This window comes from Schistocerca gregaria, chromosome 3 (assembly GCF_023897955.1).
Source record: "Schistocerca gregaria isolate iqSchGreg1 chromosome 3, iqSchGreg1.2, whole genome shotgun sequence".
NCBI classification, from domain to species: Eukaryota; Metazoa; Arthropoda; class Insecta; order Orthoptera; family Acrididae; genus Schistocerca; species Schistocerca gregaria.
Window position 1 is genome coordinate 901,822,118 of NC_064922.1, and position 26,029 is coordinate 901,848,146.

Below are 26,029 nucleotides of genomic sequence, written 5' to 3' on the forward strand. Positions count from 1 at the left end.
ACTGATGAGCAATACTCAAGTATAGGTCGAACCAGTGTTTTTAAAGCCACCTCCTTTGTTGATGGACTAAATTTTCTAAGGATTCCCCCAATGAATCTCAACCTGGCACCCGCCTTACCAACAATTAATTTTATATGATTATTCCACTTCAAATAGTTCCGTACGCATACTCCCAGATATTTTACAGAAGTAACTGCTAACAGTGTTTGTTCCGCTATCATATAATCATACAGTAAAGGATCCTTCTTTCTGTGCATTCGCAATACGTTACATTTGTCTATGTTAAGGGTCAGTTGCCACTCCCTGCACCAAGTGGCTGTCTGCTGCAGATCTTCCAGCATTTCGCTGCAATTTTCTAATGCTGCAACTTCTCTGTATACTACAGCATCATCCGCGAAAAATCGCATGGAACTTCCGACACTATCTACTAGGTCATTTATGTATATTGTGAAAAGCAATGGCCCCATAACACTCCCCTGTGGCACGCCAGAGGTTACATTAACGTCTGTGGACGTGTCTCCATCGAGAAAAAATGCTGTGTTGTGTTTGCTAAAAACTCTTCAATCCAGCCACACAGCTGGTCTGATATCCCGTAGGCTCTTACTTTGTTTATCAGGCGACAGCGCGGAACTGCATCGAACGCCTTTCGGGAGTCAAGGAAAATGGCATCTACCTGGGAGCCTGCATCAATATTTTCTGGGTCTCATGAACAAATAAAGCGAGTTGGCTCTCACACGATCGCTGTTTCCGGAATCCATGTTGATTCCTACAGAGTAGATTCTGGCTTTCCAGGAATGATATGATACGCGAGCAAAAAACATGTTCTAAAATTCTACAACAGGTCGATGTCACAGATATACGCCTATAGTTTTGCGCATCTGCTCGACGACCCTTCTTGAAAACTGGAACTACTGACTGCTTTGGAGCGCCATAAATATTGTAGAACAGGTAAATCATGGCTATGAACTGGTGTATATATGCCGGTAAGCAATCATCTCAGTAAGATAGAAGAGAGAGAAGTGATAGAGCGATAGAAAAGAGTTATCTTGTTTCGACCCAGCTGGAAGGAAGTTGCGCAATTTGTTGGGTTACCTACGTGAATTGTCCAATGTACACCGATCAGCCAGAACATTGACGATCTACGTAAGAACCGGTATGTCCATGTTAGGTACGGAAAACAGCAGAAACGCGTCGTGGCATGGGAGCTGTGAGGCGTTGGTAGGTCGCTGGAGAGAGCTGGCACCAGATCTGCACACACCCAAGTCACCTGATTCCCGTAAATTTCGGGGAGAGGGACGACGAGATCTGACGTCACTTCACATCCCAGATGTGTCTCTTAGGGTTCAGATCTGGCGAGTTGTGGGCGGGGGGGGGGGGGGGGGGGCAGCACATCAACTGGAACTCGCCACTGTGTTCCTCGAACCACTCAATCACACTCCTGGCCTTGTGACATGGTGCGTTACCTTGCTGGAAAATGCCACTGCCGTCGGGAAACATGAACGTCGTAAAGGGATGCGCGTAGTCGGCAACCAGCGTACGATATCCTTGACCGCCATGGTGCCTTGCACGAGCTCCACGGGCCTGTGGATGCCCGCGTGAATGCCAGCTTGTCTCCGTCCCGTAGTAAAGGTGTCAAGAAGATGTCCCACTGGAAGACGACGGATCCGCGCCCTCCCATTGGCATGATGAAGAAGTATCAGGATTCATCCGACCACACAACGCTCTATCACTGGGCCAACGTTCAGTCGTATTTGCCGGTGTCGTGGTGTTAACATTGGCACATGCATGGGTCGCCGCCTGCGTAGTCCCATCGTTACGAGTGTTAGCTGCTTTCTAACTCAGGTAAGACCCACTGAAATCACGAACATCTGTGTATCATCATGTAAGAGGAACAGAAGCTTAACCTTCTCCTGGAAAACTGTGAAACTCCAAAATGACTAGGGGTATAGCTGCAGTGCACCATATCCTTTAAGCAGCATTGTCTGAAGAGCAAGCACAAAGTGGCCACCAGAAATAATGTTAAATCACTAACTTGATCTCGAAAATAATTTTATCTATCCTTTCAAGATCAGTTTCGGGAGAAATCCATCATCAGACCTCTTGAATGAAACATAACATATAGGACAAATATTAAAAGGAATACCTTGCAATAGCCGGCCGGGATGGCCGAGCGGTTCTAGGCGCTACAGACTGGAACCGCACGACCTCTAAGGTCGCAGGTTCGAATCCTGCCTCGGGCATGGATGTGTGTGATGTCCTTAGGTTAGTTAGGTTTAAGTAGTTCTAAGTTCTAGGGGGCTGATGACCTTAGAAGTTTATAAGTCCCATAGTGTTCAGAGCCACCTTGCAACAACACTGAAGATGACAAACGTACCTACTACAATCAGCACAAAGTATTTTTGTCCCTCTCTAATACAATTCTTATCATCATCAGTGCCCAAGCCGACTTAGGTTACAAGAGAAGCAATTTTACCAGTAGGTACCATTAATGGCACTAATGCCTATTGCACTAAGCATAACAGTTACATGGCAAACCTTATTAAAAAGGGAAAATATACTGTTTAACTTAAACACTGGAAACTCCATGGAGGAACATCAACAATGCAGGAAAAGATAGCGTGTGATCTTTACGGTAAGCAAACCAATTTGTAGACACGCACAATTAGATAAACTCACACATAAGCTTTCAGCTTCAGCCGTCACCGGAAGAAGACAGACACACACCATTCATTCACACAGGCAGGCACAATTCACGCACACGTAGCGATCAAGTTGGATATGGGGTTAACACTCATGTGTGGGAGAGGTGTGCTTGTCTTTGTGAATGAATGATTTGTGTTTCTCTTTGACGTAGGCCGAGGCCGTAAGCTTACGTGTAAGGGACTTTTAATTATGCCTGTCTGCAACTTAGCGTGATATCTTTACAGTAAGTAGCAACTACGTTTTCCCACATTGCTGACATTATTTAACTTACGTCTGTACAGAAATGGTTAATAAAGGAATCACACGGTAGTATCGAAGCCATATCTTCAGATTCCAAAGCTGCTAGGATTTGAACATAGAAAGTGACAGAAATCGAAGAAACTCAGTACATAAATTTCAAACAAAACGTTAAAAACAATATTACAAAGCAAAATCAAAATTACAAGTAGTTCAATAAAGATAAATTTAAAAAATAAGAAATGAAGCAGGGACACGATTACAAGGAACCACGGCCATTTATGGGCTACTAGTAACTAATGCTTGTAACGTCAACATCTGTCATCAAAATTACATCACAAAAAATTGTCAGTAATTGCAGTTACAAATTTCTGCCAAAAAGGCCCTAGCTGAAACTGCTGGAATCTAACATAAGAACTCACTGCGTAGGGGAATCTGAAATATAATAATTTCATCCAACCTATTTGAAAAATATTACGTGAAGTAATTTTTTTATAAACAATCGTATGTGACAGTCGAAATTTTAATGCACGTTTTGAAACATGATAGTGCATGGCAGTCAAAGTAATATGTCAAAAATTAAACTTTAAAAAGATGTGGAAAGGAAGAGAGCAGGGGCATTTATAACAATGTAACCTGGAGAGCACGGCCTGAACATATGATCACTAGCTCTGTGCTATTCTACAGAAAAGAACGCATGCCCTGTATGGCCCACATAACACCACATCAAATCAGTGGATGTCGGCATCAAAAGACGCGTCGAATCATCACAGGCTCTCTACGTCCCCTCTTCTGTAGTAGCTGTGCTGCAGAATCGCACTTCCTGACATTTGGCGAGAAGGAGCAGCCAGTTAAGAGAAGACCAAAGCAGCGAAATCAGAATCTTAACACTGTTTATCCACCGGTATTAACTGATGTCGATAACGAGTCTTCTCAAGACAACTGAGAAATTCGTAGCTTCACCATAAAAAACGATATTAAGAAGCTGGAGCGCTAGAACCCAGCATCTGGTTACATATATGAAATATGAGGAGAACTTCCGCTTCGCCCCGCAGAAAAATGACTTCTAAGTCACTCAACTGACTCCATTCCGGTTCAAGAGGAAGAAATGAATATGGGTGGCCTCTCAGTGTGGAGCCTGTGTTCTGTGATTGTGGGTATGAGCAGAACTCAACTCACTTGTTGCAATGGAGTATATGCCTACTCTCGTCTACAGTAGCGAAGTTACCCAAGTCTACGCTTATTGCACTTGATGATGCCAAGTTCTGATCTGCAGATGTCTAATATTTGTAGTTATATTTTGTTCTCAGTTAGGTTGTGTACCCAAGTGTTGTATATGGGTACTGGCACGACGTATAAACAATTCTACTCCATTGTGTCTAACCGTACGTCCTACGTGCCGCCCCATGTGCAGGGAAAAACCGAATGAAGTCTTACTGTCGTATTATTTCGCATATCGGCTTCATATCTCTGGTTTACGACTAATAAAACTGAAGTTCGTTCCTTGCGTTGCCGTGCAGACTCCATGAAAGACTTCAGTAAAACTCCTCTTGCAGCTGCACTGTCGCCACACCAGAGGCGAAGTTCCTGCCGACCAAAGTTTCTTAACTGCCGATTTATTGGACCACTTGGCCCTTTACACAGAAGTGCTGCAGCTGCGATAGCGTCTGTTAGACGTCCTATTGCCAGAGCTGTCTGTGTTTTTACTGCCCCATGAACATTAAGCGAGTGAAGCGTTAAGGAACTGCCCATTTCTTTTCATGCTATCAGTAAACTATATGAACACTAAAATAATGCCTCTTGAATTATTGGCACCGTTAGTAGAATGTAATATACAATAAATTATAGCATTACCGCCCCTGTGATGTACTACCGAGCTTCATTTCTGCATCTGGTAATAGTCTAGCTTAAAGATAAATAAGCAGTAATTTTACTAGAGAAACTGGGACCAGAAGAAAATGAAAATATTTTCTTTCTTAACTTTTGTACATGATTCCATGAAAATGTCAGTAATAATTAATGATGATATGGTTTTCTTTTATTGCACTTATTAGCGTATTTACGGTCACAGTTAGCTTGGAAGACGACTCGTTTGGTAATTCTTAATCGACCACCGAAAGAAATAACGTTTTCCCTTCGGAAAGCATTAGTTAGGAATAATATTGGATGTCACAAAATTAAAATGATTGCATGTTCCAGCATGATAATTGAATTACAGTTGCTCACAAAATGCCCCTTATAAAGATCGCAAACCAAGCGAAAAGCCACAGTAAGGTAGTTTTAGAAACGTTTCGTATTGTCGTGGTAAATTTTCGTAGCTGTGTTGGCAAAGAACCAGAGCTCCAAGACGTAAGAGAGAGCACTGAAGTTCAAATAGTTGTAGGTACGGAGAGTTGGCTAAGGCTGGAAATAAGTTCAGCCGAAATTTTTTCAAACGATCTAACAGTGTTCAGAAAGGATAGATTAAATACGGTTGGTGATGGAGTTTTTGTTGCTGTCAGAGGTAGTTTGCCTTGTAGCGAAATTGAAGTTGATAGTTCATGTGAAATAGTGTGCGTAGAGGTAATACCTGACAATCGGACTAAACTATTAATTGGATCGTTTTACCTACCCCCCCCCCCCCCCCCCCCTCTCAGAAGATATCGTTCCTAAACAGTTCAAAGAAAACTTGAGTCTCATTTCAAATAAGAACGCCGGTCATACAATTATAGTCGTTGGTGACTTCAATCTACCCTCGATATGCTGGGAAAATGATACTTTTAAAGCCGGCGGCTGGCATAAAACCTCATCCGAAATTGTTCTGAATGCATTCTCAGAAGATTATTTTGAACAATTAGTTCATGAGCCCACTTGAAGCTTAAATGGTTGCGAAGGCATACTTGACCTTTTAGCAACAAATAATCCAGGACAAATAGTGAGTATTGTGACAAAAACAGGGATTAGCGACCACAAGGCAGTTTCTGCTAGGCTGAATACTTTAACGCCTACAGTCATCAAAAAGAAACGCAAAGTATATCTGTTTAAAAAAACTGATAAAAATACTTTTAACGCTTTTTAAGAGACAGTCTTCCTCCTTCTGATCTTATCATGTAAGTATAGGAATATGTGGAATGGTTTCAAAGAGATAGTATCGACAGCAATTGAGAGATATATACCATATAATTTGACAAGAAGAAGGGACCGGTTGGTAGGACATGTCCTGAGGCATCAAGGGGTCACAAATTTGGCATTGGAGGCCAGCGTGGAGAGTAAAAATTGTAGATGGAGACCAAGAGATGAACACACTAAGCAGATTCCGAAGGATGTAGATTGCAGTAAGTACTGGGAGATGAAAAAGCTTTCACAGGATAGAGCAACAACATACCACATAAATTAATAAGTGATGGTACTGATCCCTCATGATACACAAAACGGATCAGATCGCTGTTGCAAAAGCAACGAAAAAGGCATGCCAAATTTAAAAGAACACAAAATCCCCAAGATTAACAAAGATTTACAGAAGTTCGAAGTATAGTACGTACTTCAATGCGAGATGCTTTTAATAATTTCCACAACGAAATTTTGTCTCTAAATCTGGCAGGAAACTCAAAGAGATTCTGGTCATAAATAAAGCACGCCAGTGGCAAGATGCAGTCAAAACTTTCACTGCGCGATAACAACGGTGAAGTCACTCATGACAGTGCCACTAAAGCAAAGTTTTCCGAAACTCCTTCACCAAAGAAGACGAAGTAAATATTCCTTAATTCCAATCAAGAACAACTGCCAAGATGATAAACAAAGAAGTAAATATCCTCGGTGTAACAAAGCAGCTTACATCACTTAATATTCCTTAATTCCAATCAAGAACAACTGCCAAGATGATAAACAAAGAAGTAAATATCCTCGGTGTAACAAAGCAGCTTACATCACTTAATAAAGGCAAGGCCTCCGGTCTAGATTGTGTACCAGTCAGATTCCTCTCAGAGAATCCTAATAAAATAGCAATTATATTTACAACCATCACTCACAGAAAGATCCGTACCTAAAAACTGGAAAATTTGAACCACGTCGCAGCAGTACCCAGAGGGGGAAGTAGGAGTAATCCACTGAATTACAGGCCCATATCACTAACGTCGATTTGAAGTAGTACCTCGAAGAAAACGGTTTATTGACACATAGTCAGCACGGATTCAGAAAAATCGTTCTTGTGAAACACAACTAGCTCTTTATACTCATGAAGTAATAAGTGCTATCGACAGGGGATGTCAGATTGATTCCATATATTTAGATTTTCAGAAGGCTTTTCGACACCGTTCCTCACAAGCGTCTTCTAACCAAACTACGTGCCTACGGAGTATCGCCTCAGTTGTGCAACTGGATTCGTGATTTCCTGTAGAAAGGCCACAGTTCGTAGTAATAGACGAAAAGTCATTGAGTAAAACAGACGTAATATCCGTCTTTCCCAAAGAAAGTATTATAGGCCCTCTATTGTTCCTGATCTATATTAACGACATAGGAGACAATCTGAGTAGCCGTCTTAGATTCTTGCAGATGATGCTGTCATTTACCGTCTTGTAAAGTCATCAGATGATTGAAACTACTTGTAAAATGATTTACATAAGATATGTATATGGTGCGAAAAGTGGCAATTGACCCTGAATAAAAAAAAGTGTGAAGTTATTCACTTCAGTACTAAAAGAAAGCAGCTAAATTTATATTACGCGATAAGTTATACAAATCAGTAGGCTGTTCATCTAAATACTTAGGGATTACAATTACAAATAACCTAAATTCAAACGATCATATATATAATATTGTGGGTACAGCAAAGCAAAAACAGGCAGGCAGGCAGAACACTTAGAAGGTGCAACAGGACTACTAAAGAGACTGCTTACACCACGCTTGTCCACCGGAGTATTGCTGTGCGGTGTGGGATCCCCATCAGGTGGGACTGATGGATGACATCGAAAGAGTACAAAGAAGGGCAGCTCGTTTTGTATTATCGCGTAATAGGGGAAATAGTGTCACAGACATTAAAACAAATGCATTTTTCGTTGCGACGGGATCTTCTCATGAAATCTGAATCACCAGCTTTCTTCTCCCATTGCGATAACATTCCGTTGGCACCCACGTACATAGGGAGAAATGAACATCACGATAAAGTAAGAGAATTCAGGGCTCGCACAGAAATATTTAAGTGCTCGTTTCACCCGCGTGCCGTTCGAGAGTGGACAGCTTAAAGGTGGTTCATTGAACCCTCTGCCAAGCACTTTATTGTGAATAGATGTAGATGTAGACGTATTTCAATAATTCACTTTGGTCAGAAAATAAACACTTTTACTATGTCTTTCAATAAAGAGGATTATAAAAGGATGTACTCTGTACCCAAGAAAATATTTTGGAAAGTTTTTAATGAAAAATTTTAGCACATGAGCGCACATTCCAATAGATAACAGCAATACAAATCAGCAGACCAGACAATGTCGCAACCGTCAGCAACAGTAACAGAAATAGCAGTCCTTTTCTCTATCGATGCACGTATATATGAGTATATAATCTACTCAAAACGCGATCTTTGAACAAAGTTTTCATCTTGTTATTCACTATAGATTACGTACATTGCGCCATTTCACAGATACTGACATAAAATAAAATTAAATAGTATTTTATTAATGGCTATTATAAGCGATCATGTAACATGTACTGTTCATGAGACGAAGCGAAAATTTTCTTTAACTGTGACGTCTCACTATACGAGAAAAGTGGCAGCAGAGAGCGTAAGGCTGTTGTTCGACGTATATATCAAAGAAACGATGGGATAAAAATTAATGGCAAAGCATATCAATTATAAAGATTCTCTGATGATATTCCTGTCTTCAGTAAAAGCGACGAAAAGCTGTTGGCCCATTTTGTGTTGTAGTATGCATATAATGTCAATGTTATATCTGCGTACTTTCTGAGGGATAAGCTTGTAATACAATTGTAGCAAAGGCGCATTTTTCGCAAATTATCTTCAATAAATAATTTATGTAATCACAAATGAAAGTAAGGTGAAATTCAACATTCTCAAAATTATTGTTTCAGATTTTGCTACACCGTTTTATTTTTTCGTCTCATTCATTGTTTCTTACAAGCTTTCTGTTAGTGTGATGTTGCACATGTCTGTGTCTTTCGTGACGCCAGTGTTTAATTGGACTTTAGAAGGGGAAAACACTTTTAGCCACTGTTCTACCAATTTTTTATAAATTTGTGACCTATTTTTCGTGTTATTAGCCCACTGTCTGTTCTTATTGTTATGTAACACTAGACAATGGGCTAATCACCCAAAACATAGGTGAAAAAATAAGGAGGAATCAGTAAAACGGTGAATGAAAGTATTTCCTTTTTCCGTGAAATGAAAATAAATTAACTGCACTTTTAGTAGAATAGCAGATATCAGCACAGCTTCTTTGGAGATCAGTTTCTTTTTGTTTTTTCGCATACTGATATAGATTACAAATGCTACAGAAAATTTTTAGGAATAGTCTTAGCGAGTGTGATATCTGGCAAATGACCAAGTGGTTATATAAACAAGACGCACCGTACATCACAAACTTTCGAAAACGATAAAGCATAACGACGACTCTTACCCCTTACATTCTCCATCCTTTGCTATTCTACATCATTTTCTGAAGCGTTAGAGCCGCGTGTAAAGCACGTTTATGGAGAAAATAATCATAACTTGAATATATTAACAGATATATATATATATATATATATATATAAACCATTACATTATTCACAGCTGAAATGTTTTCAGCACCTGTTCTTTTTTTTTTTTCAACATAAAGTTCAAACGTCAGCTGAACAATTGGAGTTTTTGTTGTACTTAACCAGTTTCAACACATTAACCGGTCACCTTCGGAAGCCTACAAAATATAAATGATTAGAACAAGCATCTACTTCCATGTGTTGTAAGAGAAGCGTATAATATAGAAAATGTAGACTGTTTTGCGTTATTACATGGATAAGCAGATATGAATATCTTATTTTTTGAAGCGCAATGCCAAGACGTGAGAAAGTGCTTTTGGTATATACGATAATTGTATTTGTGGATAGATAACTTTGAGTGGGTTAATAACACAGACAGAGAGTTAAGCTGTCATGGAGAAAAGTATTCATACACCTTTTCTCATGTTGAATTACTTTATTAAATGCCTCCCAGTCTGTTCTACATAAAAATTCCGACTTATTTCGTTGATTTTTACATATCCCACACTTGATAAATTAGTGAGTTGTAGACTTCTCGTGATGTATAGAGAGCTGCTTTGTGATATTATTGGTGGTAAAGGTTTCATTGATGCCACATTTTGTAAAAAAAAAGTAGCAATACGATACGAAATGTCACTTAGGAATCGACTGTAAGGTATTGCTTAATAGTAAGGTCATTTGTATTGAGTTTAGGGGAATTAGTGTTCATACGAGAAGCAGGGGCTGCGGCGTGGCGTGGACTGGGAGGTTAGAGGGTATCGGGAAAACACAAGAAGGGCTTAAGTCACAAAGGGTGCAGGTTGAACACAGAAATAACGTAGATACAGGAACCATTGGTATGACAGTCGTAAATTGTCGTAGCTATGTTGGGAAAGTACCAGAGCTCCAAGCACTGATGTTCAAATTGTTATAGGCACTGAAAGCTGGCTAAAGCCGGATATAAGCTCAGCTGAAATTTTTGCGAAGAACCTAACGGTGTTCCGAAAGCATAGGCTAAACACGGTTGGCAGTGGCGTGTTTGTTGCTGTTAGAAGTAGTTTAACTCGTCGCGAAACTGAAGTAGACACTTCCTGTGAGTTAGTATGGGCAGAGGTCATTGTTAGCAACCGGAATAGAATAATTGGATCCTTTCACCGACCTCCCCATTCAGATGATACAGTTGCTCAAAGGTTCAAAGAAACCTTGAGTTTGATTTCAAACACGTACCCGAATCATACGATAATAGTTAGTGGTTAATTTACTCTCGATATGTTGGCGAAAATACATGTTTATATTCCGGAAGTACACATGAAATATCATCCGAAATTGTGCTAAACGCATTCTCTGAAAATTATTTCAACCAGTTAGTTGATGGCCTCGCGCGAGTAGTAAGCGGTTCTGAAAACACACTTCACATCAAATAATCCTGAGGTACTAACGAGAATCAGAACCGGTTCAGGGATTACTGAACACAAGGTTGTCATAGCGAGATTAAATATTATAATCCCCAAACCCTCGAAAAATAAGCGAAAATTATACCTATTAAAAAAAACAGATAAAAATTCACTTGACACCTTCCTCCAAATTAATAATTAATATAAGTGTAGACCACATGTGGATTAAATTCAAAGAAATATTATCGGCAGCAACTGAGAGATTTATGCCAAATAAATTAACAAAAGACGGAGCTGATCCTCCTTGGTACACAAAACGGGTTAGAACACTGTTGCAGGAACAACGAAACAAACATGCCAAATTAAAACAGACGCCAAATCCCCAAGATTGGTGATCTTTTACAGAAGCTCAAAATTTAGCGCCGGCTTCACTGCGAGATGTTTTTAACAGTTTCCACAACTAAACTTTGTCCCGAAACCTGGCAGAAAATCCAAAGAGATTCTGGTCGTATGTGAAGTATGTTAACGGTAACAAACAATCAAAGCCTTCTCTGGCGATAGCAATGGAAATACTATCGAAGTCAGTGCCAAAGCAAAGCTACTAAACAAAGCCTTCCGAAATACCTTCACAAAAGAATACGAAGTAATTATTCCAGAATTCGAATCGAGATTAGCTGCTAACATGAGTAACGTAGAAGTAAGTGCCCTCGTAGCAGAGAAGCAGCTTAAATCACTTAATAAAAGCAAGTCTTCTGGTCCAGACTGTATACCAGTTAGGTTCCTTTTGGAATATGCTGATGCATTAGCTCCATACTTGATAATCATACACAACCGTTCTCTCGACGTAAGATCCGTGCCCAAAGATTGGAAAGTTACACATGTCACACCAATATACAAGAAAGGTAGTAGGAGTAATCCACTAAATTACAGGCCCATATCGTTAACGTCGATATGAAACAGACTTTTGGAACATATTTTGTGTTCGAGCATTATGAATTACCTCGAAGAAATCTGTCTACGCGCTTCAGTCTGGAACCGCGCGACCGCTACGGTCGCAGGTTCGAATCCTGCCTCGGGCATGGATGTGTGTGATATCATTAGGTTGGTTAGGTTTAATTAGTTCTAAGTTCTAGGGGACTGATGACCACAGATGTTAAGTCCCATAGTGCTCTGAGCCATTTGAACCATTTTATTCCCCTATTTCAGGATTTCCGGAAAACTTTTGGCAATGTACCACACAAGGGCCTTGTAGTGAAACTGCGTGCTTGAGGTTTATCGTCTCAATTATGTGACTGGATTTGTCATTTCCTGTCAGAGAGGTCACAATTATCAGTAACTGACGGAAAGTCATCGAGTAAAACAGAAGTGATTTCTGGCGTTCCCCAAGGTAGTGTTAGAATAGGCCTTTTGCTGTTCCTTATGTATATAAACGATTTGGGAGACAATGTGAGCAGCAGTCTTCGGTTGTTTGCAGATGACGCTGCCGTTTATCGACTAATAAAGTCATCAAAAGATCAAAACAAACTGCAAAACTATTTAAAAAGATATCTGAATGGTGCGAAAAGTGACATTTGACCCTAAATAACAAAGAGTGTGAGGTCATTCACAAGAGTGCTAAAAGGAATTCGTTAAACTTCGGCTACACGATAAATCAGGCAGATCTAAGGCCGTAATTTCAAATAATACCTAGGAACTAAAATTAGGAACAATTTAAATTGGAAATAATTTGAAGCCATTTTGACTGTTTCTAGACCGTGATTGACTCAAGAAATATGTAATTTTTTTTAAAATTACCGCTACCAGGCTCAAACTTTGTCAACTATTGTATTACGTATTTATTTAGCGATATGTTTCGACGGAATACCTCATCTTCAGGCTAAAGGGCAATACAAAATAACCTTACAATAAGGTCATATTGATGTTACATAGTCTTTTCGTAAATGCTTAGAAAATGTTTCAAATCTACTAAGGAGACTGTCTACACTACGCTTCTCCGTCCTCTTTTAGAACACTGCTGCGCGGTGTGGGATCCTTACCAGATAGGACTGACGGAATACATCGAAAAAGTTCAAAGAAAGGATGCACGTTTTGTATTATCGTTAAATATGGGAGAGAGTGTCACAGAAATAATATAGGATTTAGGCTGGAGATCATTAAAAGAAAGGCGTTTTTCGTTGAGACGGAATCTTCTCACGAAATTCCAATCACCTACTTTGTCCTCCGAGTGCAAAAATATTTTGTTGACATCGATCTACATAGGGACGAACAATCACCAAGATAAAATAAGGGAAATCAGAGCTCGTATGGAAAGATATTATTCTTTCCGCGTGCTATACGAGATTGGAATAATAGAGAATTGTGAAGGTGGTTCGATGAATCCTCTGCCAGGCACATTAACGTGATTTGCAGAGTAGCCATGTAAAAGTTTTTGTTCAAGACTTGTTTGATAGCTGCCTTTGACAGCTATACAGGGTGGTCCATTGATAGTGACCCTGCCAAATATCTCACGAAATAAGAGTCCAAACGAAAAAAAAAAAAAAAACTACGAAGAACGAAACTTGTCTAGCTTGAAGGGGGAAACCAGATGGCGCTGTGGTTGGCCCGCTACATGGCGCTGGTATAAGTCAAACGGATATCAACTGCGTTTTTTTTTTTTAAATAGGAACCACCATTTGTTAATACATATTCGTGTAGTACGCAAAGAAATATGAATATTTCGCTTTGTGATAGATGGCGCTGCAATAGTCACAAACGTATAAATACGTGGTATCACGTAACATTCCGCCAGTGCAGACGGTATTTGCTTCGTGATACGTTACCCGTGTTAAAATGGACCGTTTACCAATTGCGGAAAAGGTCGATATCGTGTTGATGTATGGCTATTGTGTTCAAAATGCCCGACGGGCTTGTGCTATGTTTGCTGCTCGGTATCCTGGACGACATCATCCATGTGTCCGGATCGTTCGCCGGATAGTTACTTTATTTGAAGAAACGGGAAGTGTTCATCCACGCGTGAAACGTCAACCACGACCTGCAACAAATGATGATGCCCAAGTAAGTGTTTTAGCTGCTGTCGTGGCTAACCCGCACATCAGTAGCACACAAATTGCGCGAGAATCGGAAATCTGAAAAACGTCGGTGTTGAGAATGCTACATCAACATCGATTACACCCGTACCATATTTCTATGCACCAGGATTTGCATGGCGACGACTTTGAACGTCGCGTACAGTTCTGCCGCTGGGCACAAGAGAAATTACGGGACGATGACAGTTTTTCCACGCGTTCTACTTAGCGACAAAGCGTCATTCACCAACAGAGACCTTGGTGGGTTAATGTATGGTGCGGCATTATGGGAGGAAGGATAATTGGCCCCCATTTTATTGATGGCAATGTAAATGGTACAATGTATGGTGATTTCCTACGTAATGTTTTACTGATGTTAGTACAAGAGGTTTCACTGCATGACAGAATGGCGATGTATTCCCAACATGATGGATGTCCGGCACATAGCTCGCGTTCGCTTGAAGCGGTGTTGAATAGCATATTTCTTGACAGGTGGATTGGTCGCCGAAGCACCATACTATGGCCCGCACGTTCACCGGATCTGACTTCCCCGGATTTCTTTCTGTGGGGAAAGTTGAAGGATATTTGGTGTCGTGATCCACCGACAGCGCCTGACAACATGCGTCAGCGCATTGTCAATGCATGTGCGAACATTACGGAAGGCGAACTACTCGCTGTTGAGACGAATGTCGTTACACGTATTTCCAAATGCATTGAGGTTGACGGGCATAATTTTGAGCATTTATTGCATTATGTGGTATTTACAGGTAATCACGCTGTAACAGCGTGCGTTCTCAGAAATGATAAGTTCACAAAGGTACATGTATCACATTGGAACAACCGAAATAAAATGTTCAAACGTATCTACGTTCTGTATTTTAATTTAAAAAACCTACCTGTTATCAACTGTTCGTCTAAAATTGTGAGCCATATGTTTGTGATTATTACAGCGCCATCTATCACAAAGCGAAAAAAGTGGTCCAACTAAAACATTCATATTTCTTTACGTACTACACGAATATGTAATAAAAATGGGGGGTTCTTATTTTTTTTTTAAAACCAGTTGATATCCGTTTGACCTATGGCAGCGCCATCTAGCGGGCCAACCATAGCGCTATCTGGTTTCCACCTTCAAGCAAGACAGGTTTCGTTCTTTGTTGATTTTTCGTTTGACGGTTATTTCGTGAGATATTTGGCCCGGTTGCGATCAATGGACCATCCTATAAACTCCAAATATAAGTATATAGCTTCGTGTGTAAGGGGTGACAAGGCTGGATTATTATATCTGTTACGAAGGGTTTTCTGTACGCGTCAAAGTTAATTTTACCGTACAGTTAAGGCAGCTTTATGTCAAGGAAGCTAAGTCGCTTGCGCTGATATTCTGTTTCATATCTAAATTTAATTTTAGATTGGAAGTAATTCAAGGAGTCACTAACTGACACGATGTCATTCACATCTCATTTTAATACGTTGCTAATATTGTCCACATACTGTCTCTCTTAAGAAATGCTATTAGCCAGAGCTGGAAAGACTTAATAAAGTTAATCTCAAAATATTTAAGGAAGATGTCAGGTAGATATTTAGGTAGGCAGCTCCTCACAGCAAGGCTTCATCTTGTTGATGTATTTGACGATTGACACTGATGTAAGTGTAGTTTGGAACGACTCTCAAAATGTGTTGTAATTGCTTTAATTTCATCTGAATCCACTTTCTGTGCTTAGTGAAACTGTCTTAAATGATGTGGATCGTTTCTTGTACTGGAATGTAGGTGTAAAGATTTGTAACATCCAGCGAGCCAGCAAAGTGTAAGTAAATAGGCAGCACAAAAAAAGATATTTTTTAGAGTTAAATATTTCTTTCCTGTTTTCCAGAGAGAAAGACGTTTTATATGACTAGTAGGTTTTTGCGAATACAGAGTAACTTCTGCGAAAAGAAACTGCGTACTGCTAATTCCGTTAATGATTGCGAAGTTAGAGTCCTGTGATTCATGCTTAACACTCTGGTACGGTCTTTGGCAGAGAAGGAAGAATTACAGGACAAAAAGCCTCTTTAAGCTCGTTAGTGGATTTAGTTGCGGGATTGTTGCTGATGGTATATATGTTGTTATCAAAAATTCTAACGGTTTGCTACTATACAGGCCTTTGTTAAGGATGACCGAATAATTGCTCTTATCTTATTAATGATGAGAGCATTTTCTTCTTTGAGCTTCTTATTAATGTGCTTCACGGTGGAAAGTCATTTTTTTTATATGGCTAGCAATTATTTTTTCCTTTCGTGACAAGCTCATTAACTTTACGACCAATCTTAGTTCTGGCTGATAGCATTAGTTTCTGTGGATGGCACATTGACCATACCAGCATTGTATGAAAAGAATGTGAATGACATCATGTCACTTAGTTACTCCCTGAATAGCTTTCAAACTAAAATTAAATTTACATATGCTTTTACGGTAAAGTTAACTTTGACAATTACAAGAAACAAACCGCAACAGATAATGTGTTTCATACTACTTCTTTTCACTCCTTCAAGCAAAAATAGCCGTTGTTTCCCGCTGTGATCGACTGCGTGCTTGAGCTACGCCTACCCCTACTGCTGCTGTTACTGAACTTAGGAACAAAAAGTATGTAGCGGTCCAACACAGCTATCAAGGAATTCTTGTACAAATACTTCATGAAACTAAAACCAATAAGAACGCCAATTCTTTTACACTTAATAAAAGTGACCGTACTGTTAACAAATCATTACAATTCCATTCATAAGTGAGTTTCATATCGTATTGCTAATCTGTTTAAAAAATATGACATCACTGTGTGCTTTATGACAAGTAATGCCACCAAGCAGCTATCTACACATTAGGAGAAGTCTACAACTGACAACTTTACCAACTCCGGTGAGTATAAAATTCAATGAAATGTATGTCCGAGATTTTATATAGGGCGCACAGAGGACGCATTTAAGACTCACTTTCGTCAGCACTTGCTCAGAAAAGACGGTAAAAATTCGTGTAAGTCAGCTTGCACAGAACACCTTGAAGTCAAGAAACACACTCTTCCTCCATCATCTTTACTGAAACGACTGACAAAGGCTACAAAATGAGCCTCTTGGAAAAGCTGGAAATATATAGCATCCCTACCCAAATTCTAAAGACTTACTGAATGATCAGCTCACATTGAAAATCACACGATTTTTATTGTTTAGCATTTCCCTTAACATGATGAAAATTAAACCATTTTATGTAGATTCTAATGTTGGCAATACATTACGCAGGATTATGTGGCATGTTTTCCGTATTACGTAGAAAATGGCCAGCAAGATTTTAGCTAATTGCGTATGAGCCATGGGCACACATTCCGCATACGAAATCAACTCGTGGCCACGCGCTAGGGCGCCTCCCACGCTCAACTCGCTGACAGAGAGGTCCACGTGTAGCCTACTTACCGGGAGTTTCTACGAACTCTCTTCCAGCTGCCAGCCTTGTCTCCAGGATACTGAAATGTACAACGAACTGACAATACACTATCAGCCCATAGCGCCTCCATCAACTACCAATAAATAAAATTCTATACAAGCATTTTGTAAGACCTTGTAACCTGAAATCTACGTTTATAATTGATTAGCGGTTGAGCAATTTTATGTGATACATAACCTCCTTTTTTATTGCTTAGTTATATTGTTTATATACTTCTATAAACGTTCCTTGCTGCTAGCGCGCCAACTTGACTCTGTATACAAGTATGATTAATCAACTCAAAGTTATCTGTATGTGATTATTCGAGGAATTATTGCATACACTACGTAAATTCTGCGATGAGTCATGGCATTGTGCTTCGTTGACAAAGCCATTGCTCTACCTTCCTAAAGATGATAAATTAATCCGTCGATACTCGTGAAATGAAATAAAATATTCCCATTGAGCAGTTGACGAGTAAATACTATTTTGAGAAAGTATACTGAGTATTGCACACCCGTTCCACGGAAATATCACCAATGAGCGATGAAACGTGCCATTAATCAAATAAGTTATTTCCTGTAATGATGCTAAATGACGTGAACACAAGGCTTTGATTATAACTGCTCCATTCGCGGTTTCGTTTACAAATAAAGACTAACAATCACACTACATCGGTTTGTGCATTTCGAAGCTAGTTCCCAAGTAAAAATTTACAATTTATTTGGAACTGTAGGACCATGGCCGTCTTAAGTATTAGTGTAACTGGAGGTGATATAGAATTTTATTTACTGAGTTTTTCCTAAATTTCCTTGAAACACTTGGAAATTAAGCGTTGGTATTGCAACTTTGCACGGTATTGATGTCGTAGCTATTAGTGACTCAGTGTGAACTACGGCTACATTAAAAGCCGCAACTGTGCACGCCCTTCGCTAAGAATTACCTACGTTTTTGCATCGAGTCCGGGTACATTAAAAAAATGCTCCACCACTCCAGACCTTAAGAGCTTTTTAAACGGCTGCTCTCAGTGTTTATCTTCACCACGCTGACAAGGGTGGTAATGATTTTGGTATTATCATTAGTTGCGTTGTCATGATTGCCGTAAGTTGCACAACACAGTGAAACAAGTTTTAATAAATGTAATCTAAATTTGTCGATAAATTGTTCATTTTTAAAAATTCAGTATAGCACCAAATACAGCTTGTACACTACTGGCCATTAAAATGACTACAGCACGAAGATGACGTGCTACAGACGCGAAATTTAAGAAGAAGGTGCTGTGATATGTAAATGATTAGCTTTTCAGAGCATTCACACAAGGTTGGCGCCGGTGGCGACACCTACAACGTGCTGACATGAGGAAAGTTTCCAATCGACTTCGCATACACAAACAGCACTCGACCGGCGTTGCCTGATGAAACGTTCTTGCGATGCCTGGTGTAAGGAGGAGAAATGCGTACCGTCACGTTTCTGACTTAAATAAAGGTCGGATTGTAGCCTATCGCGATTGCGGTTTATCGTATCGCAACATTGCTGATCGCGTTGGTCGAGATCCAATGACAGTTAGTAGAATATGGAATAGATGGGTTCAGGATGGTAATACGGATCTCCGTGCTGCATCCCAACGACCTCGTATCACTAGCAGTCGAGATAACAGGCATCTTATCAGCATGGCTGTAACGGATGGTGCAGCCACGTCTCGATCCCTAAGTCAACAGATGGGGACGTTTGCAAGACAATCTGCACGAACAGTTCGACGACGTTTGCAGCAACATGGACTATCAGCTCGCAGGCCATGGCTGCGGTTACCCTTGAAGCTGCTTCACGGACAGGAGCGCCTGCGATGGTGTACTCAACGATGAACCTGGGTGCACGTTTGGCAAAACGTAATTCTTTTGGATGAATCCTGGTTCTGTTTACAGCATCATGATGGTCGCATCCGTGTTTGGTGACTTCGCGGTGAACGCACAATGCAAGCGCATATTCGTCACCGCCATACTGGCGTATCACCCGGCGTGATGGTATGGGGTGCCATTGGTTACATGTTTCGGTCTCCTCTTGTTCGCATTGACGGCACTTTGAACAGTGGACGTTACATTTCATATGTATTACGACCCGTGGCTCTACCCTTCATTAGATCCCTGCGAAACCCTACATTTCAGCAGGATAATGCACGACCGCATGTTGCAGGTTCTGTATGGGCGTTTCTGGATACAGAAAATGTTCGACTGCTGCCCTGGCTATCACATTCTCCAGATCTCTCACCAAATTAAAACGTCTGGTCAATGGTGGGCGAGCAACTGGCTCTTCACAATACGCCAGTCACTACTCTTGATGAACTGTGGTATCGTGTTGAAACTGCATGAGCTGCCAGAGGTGGATTTTCTGGGTACTGATTTCTCAGGATCTATGCACCCAATTTGCGTGGAAATGTAATCACATGTAATCAAATGTCAGTTCTAGTATAATATATTTGTCCAATGAATACGCATTTATCATCTGCATTTCTTATTGGGGTAGCAATTTTAATGGCCAGTAGTGTATTTGGAACAAACGTCAATTTCTGGCATTGCTGAGATCGTATTATTGTTGTTGTCACTTTGTTCTAAAGTGTGCTGTTATAAGAAATTATTGTTTTTATGTACGGTTAAGCGTTTCGATGTATTCTACAAGTTTTCCTAAAGTCCATTCTAAAAAATAGTCTCGTTTAATTAAAACGAGAACACATTTTTACAGTAAAACGCACATATTTTAAATCATTCAATTGATCGTCATTTTCGTACCTATTTTGTTTACCACTAATAATTAAAATCTTAATAAGAATGCCTGAAATATTGGTTTCACTGGTTATCGGTGTCATAACATAAATGTAGTCAAACCAGTTAAAAGAAGAAACAAAACTATAAGGCAAGAATCGAAAAGAAAATTAGTAAATTTATTTTGAACAGAAATCAGCTCTTATGACTAAATGCTCATAAACTTGCGATCTAGCTCTGTTAACTCTCCGTATTTAGATATTGAGTAAACTGGTATGGTACATAGTGGAGCCTGTCCACAATTTCGCTGTCGTTTTTATGTCGTACAGAGTCATAATAAGGCACTTTCATTAACTGGTAATATTAATAAAAAGTTTGAGTTCAGGGGATAACAAGAAGTGAAGCAAATTTTCATTAAAATATCTAACCTCAAAGTTTACTCTGTGTTTTACCAACAGGGAGTTAGTGCAATGTTATTAAAGAAAGGAGAAGGTAGCACTGGCTTTAAATCATTTCAAGAGCCAGAGCAAGACCTGAAAGTTTGGGACCTGTGCATTATGTCTTTAGGATTGTTTTGACAACGACAAGAGCTCTGAGTTAAAGTTAACCTGCAGACTTTTAAAAGTCAATCAGCATTAGCTGTTTGTGTCTGAGCATGATCCCTTGCAGTAATAATAATAATAATAATAATAATAATAATAATAACGAAATAAAAACGAAATCTTAAAACAGCCGTCAGAACAAGCACAAATAGAACGCGATGTGAAACATTTGTTAGATACAGAAGAAAAATTTCAGCTGACATACCTAGAAGAAAAAGCCACAAATACAGACATTATACCATTCTTGCACAGATCACCAAAAACCCACAAGTCGAAACAACAATAACAATTATCAACACTGTCATACACAACAAAATAAAAGAAAATACAACTATGGAAGAGTTACAACTACTAGTTTATATAGGAGCACTCACTACACTAAATATACACACTAGGCAGAGATCAGAACCAACCAACACACAGAAGAAACCCACAAAACCAGCATGGCACCACAGGCTACAGATCAGAATAGAAAACCCGAGAAAAGACATCGGACAGCTAACACAATTTATAAGAAATGAAATATCAGACAAAAAACTAAAAAGGTTAGGTAAAATCTTGCAACAAGAAGTGATAAAGTAATTAGATGAAAAGAAGCAGAAATTGCAAGCCTTCGCCAAACGACTTAGAAGGTACAAAAAAAAGTGAAAATAGAAGGAAACAAAACCAAACATTCAACACAAACCAAAAGAAATTTTACCAGACAATAGATAACACATTAAAATAGACAATCCACCAAACATAACAGACATGGAACACTTATGGAGCAACATATGGTCAATACCGGTACAACATAACAGACATGCACGGTGGATACAAGCAGAAACAGACACATGCAAGATGATACCACAAATTCCTGAAGTGATAATTTTGCAACATGAAGTCACTCGAGCAATTAATTCTACACATAATTGGAAAGCCCCTGGAAAATATAAAATAGCAAATTTCTGGCTAAAGAAGTTCACTTCAACGCATTCACATCTAACTAAATTATTTAACAGTTACATTGCAGACCCATACACATTCCCTGATACACTTACAGAAGGAAGAACTTATCTGAAACTTAAAGACCAAGCAGACACAGCAAACCCAGCAAAATATTGCCCCATAACATGCCTACCAACAATATACAGAATATTAACTTCAGTCATTACACAGAAATTAATGACACATACAACACAGAACAAAATTATAGATGAAGAAAAAAAGGCTGCAGCAAAGGCACATGAGGATATAAAGAGCAACTGATAGTAGATGCAGAGGTGACATATAAAGCTAAAACCAAACAAAGGTCGCTACACTACGCATACATTGATTACCAAAAAGCTTTTGATAGTGTACCCCACTTATGGTTACTACAAATATTGGAAATATACAAGGTAGATCCTAAATTGATACAGTTCCTAAACATAGTAATGACAAATTGGAAAACCACACATAATATCCAAACAAATTCAAATAATGTCACATCACAGCCAATACAGATTAAGCGTGGAATATACCAAGGAGACTCATTAAGTCCTTTCTAGTTCTGCCTTGCTCTGAACCCACTATCCAACAGGCTAAATAATACTAATTATGGATATAAGATTACTGGAACATACCAACTCAAAATCACACATATGCTATACATGGATGATCTAAAACTACTGTCAGCAACAAATCAACAACTCAACCAATTACTAAAGATAACAGAAGTATTCAGCAATGATATAAATATGGCTTTTGGAACAGACAGATGGAAGAAAAGTAGCATAGTCAAGGGAAACCACACTAAACAAGAAAATTTCATATTGGATAACCATAGCGACTGCATAGAAGTGATGGAAGAAACAGATGCCTATAAATACGTAGGATACAGACAAAAAAAAGGAATAGGTAATACAAATGTTAAAGATGAACTAAAAGAAAAATATAGACAGACTAACAAAAATACTGAAAACAGAAATGACAGTAAGAAACAAGACAAAAGCTATAAATACTTATGCTATACCAATATTGACCTACTCGTTCGTAGTAGTGAAATGGAGTAACACAGACCTAGAAGCACTTAATATACTTACACGATCACAATGCCACAAATATAGAATACATCACATACATTCAGCAACAGAAAGATTCACATTAAGCAGAAAGGAAGGACGAAGGGGATTTATCGACATAAAAAACCTACATTATGGACAGGTAGACAATTTAAGAAAATTCTTTATAGAACGAGCAGAAACTAGCAAAATACACAAAGCAATCACTCATATAAATACATCGGCTACACCACTGCAATTTCATAATCACTTCTACAACCCTTTGGATCACATAACATGAACAGATACGAAGAAAGTAAATTGGAAAAAGAAAACACCACATGGCAAGCACCCATATCATCTAACACAGCCACACATCGATCAAGACGCATCCAACGCGTGACTAAGAAAAGGCAATATATACAGTGAGCCGGAAGGATTCATGATTGCAATACAGGATCAAACAATAAACACCAGATATTACAGCAAGCATATTATTAAAGATCCCAGTACCACAACAGATAAATGCAGACTTTGCAAACAACAAATAGAAACAGTAGATCACATCATAAGCGGATGTACAATACTAGCAAATACAGAATACACCAGAAGACATGACAATGTAGCCAAAATAATACATCAACAATTTGCCATACAACATAAAGAACATAAACTAATAAAACAACACGTTCTCACATACAAGTATGCTCCACAAAATGTACTAGAGAGTGATGAATACAAATTATACTGGAACAGGACCATTATAACAGATAAAACACCACCACATAACAAACCCGACATCATACTCACCAATAAGAAGAAGAAATTAAGGCAACTAATCGAAATATCTATACCCAATACAACAAATATACAGAAGAAAACAGGAGAAAAAATTGAAAAATACATCCAAGGGGCTGAGGAAGACCAGGACATGTGGCATCAGGATAAAGTTGACATTATACCAATTATACTATCAACTACAGGAGTCATACCACACAATATCCACCAGTACATGAACGCAATACAGCTACATCCAAACGTATATATACAACTACAGAAATCTGTAATTATTGATACATGTTCAAATACCCGAAAGTTCCTAAATGCAATGTAACATATACCGTACAGTTAAGAGGAAAAAGAAAGTCACGCTTGATGAAGGTCCGCGTCACTTTCCATTATTAACCAGATACAACGTCTGAGAAAGGAATGAAGATGATAATAATAAATGAGTGTGATAGTTCGCGTGAAAGTGGCACGAGTACGTCTGAAAAATGGATCTAGCTTTCACATCACAACAGATGATGTCACTACACCGGTCGACAACCAGTGAAGTCTCGCCAAGTGGTTGAATTATTGCGTAGTTTGTCACGGCGTTACTGCACATCACCTTTTTCATCACTCTCGAATCCAAGCGTGAAGAACAATGTGCTGGAAGCAATGTGAGTCCTACCACGTGTGTGACGATACTTTGAGCCCTGAGCAGCGACCAGCCGAGATGACTATGTTACTTGCTCGCGATCCTCCATATTTCCTACCAGCGACACATCACGCGGTGAGGTTTCGGCTTTTGCTCGAGCAGCTACAATTCCTACTCAGATACCTCGCTAAAGCCTATTAGCTGCCGTTCCACGGGCTTTGCGCGGAATCTCCATTTCAGAGTTCCGGCAAATGAAGATGTAGTCCTATGCACTTACACAAACAAAACCACTAGGCACGTTCTAGTGAACAGCAACAGGTATTAACTAAAGCTCACGGTTTTTCATTTCTCAGCTTGCCGACACATACGTAGACAGAAAATAAATGAAGTATACGATGGTTGACAATTAATATTTCTACTGTCGTTTCAAATCAAACTCGTCAAAACGCATATGCTAATATTTCTGGTGAAGAACTTACGTTTGCTTGTATCGAGTACTATCAACAAGGAGAGGACACCAAGAGTGTTACTGACTTTTCGAAACCAACCATATGGAGTTACAGATTATGGTCCAAGGAATCACATACAGAAACCATTCATCCTGGTTGACCCTCGATTGTGTGTAAACCACAAAAAGTATTTCAGAATCTCCTATGATTCACAACAGCCTAAAAAGTAGCATTGGTTATAAAACGGTCTCATAGTCTAGTTGATAGATTAATTGGGTTGTATACTGAAAGTTGTGGAATCATGTCCGGCCTGGAATAATCACATTTTGGTACATCCTTATCGAAATAACTACGATGATTGTTTTTATTCAATTAACTGGTTTAAATATATTTTTTCATTTAATCATATTTTTACATCTTTTGTTTGCTCTCTTTTCATCCTCTCATTCTTGTCATTTGAAATGTTTGCTAGTGTGGTGTTTTATTATTTTCGAGAACTTACTTCGGTTTAATTTCTTCCTTTTCAGCATTTTATATGTGCGTCCATGTTACTACAATAATTATTTTACTTGAATTTAGTTTTATTTTTGAAATTTTCTTTTGTTTAAATCTTCATCTGCGTTATTTTGTACGTGTTCCGAGAATCTGTGTTTTCAGTGTTTATAAGACAATTACCAAGCAAAAAAGTGTACACCTTGTGACGAAAAATACACTTTTGACGTCATTTTACAGCCGATATAAATATATAATGTTGTATTTTGATTTTTAACCGTCGGTAGATATTTTGAAATGTTTAAATATTGTGATGCATAATTAAATATAATTCAGAACACATGGACAAATCTTTTTAAAAAAGAATAAATGGTAATAAAAAGCTGAAGCAAATAAAAGTTGATAGGACAATTAAAATGAGATGGCAAAGGAATAGAACGAAAAAATTATATCAATTAACTGAACAGAAATAATGATCACATTCTTTTCTACAAAGATTTAAAAAGATTGTAAGCGATGTGAATGGGCCTGCAACCGTCAGCATAAAAGTCAACAGTTCCATAACATTTCGGGCGTGCAGCCGCATAAATTTCACTACATCATCTGATATTGTGGCTGCATACCGTCCAGCCATCTCCAGAGTGAGCCGGGTGACTGACGCACCAGACCGCGTCAGTGTATCTGCGGCCACATGTGCAGTGCAGCGGTCCGCGGGTTTGGAACGGCGGAGCAAT

General features: G+C 39.1%; 1 protein-coding gene across 1 annotated transcript in view; it reads left to right on the plus strand.

Moving 5' to 3' along the window:
- LOC126355193 (adenylate cyclase type 2) overlaps positions 1-26,029 on the plus strand; it is a 286,733-nt gene that overhangs the window by 85,152 nt on the left and 175,552 nt on the right. The gene's annotated exons all lie outside the window — the stretch shown is intronic.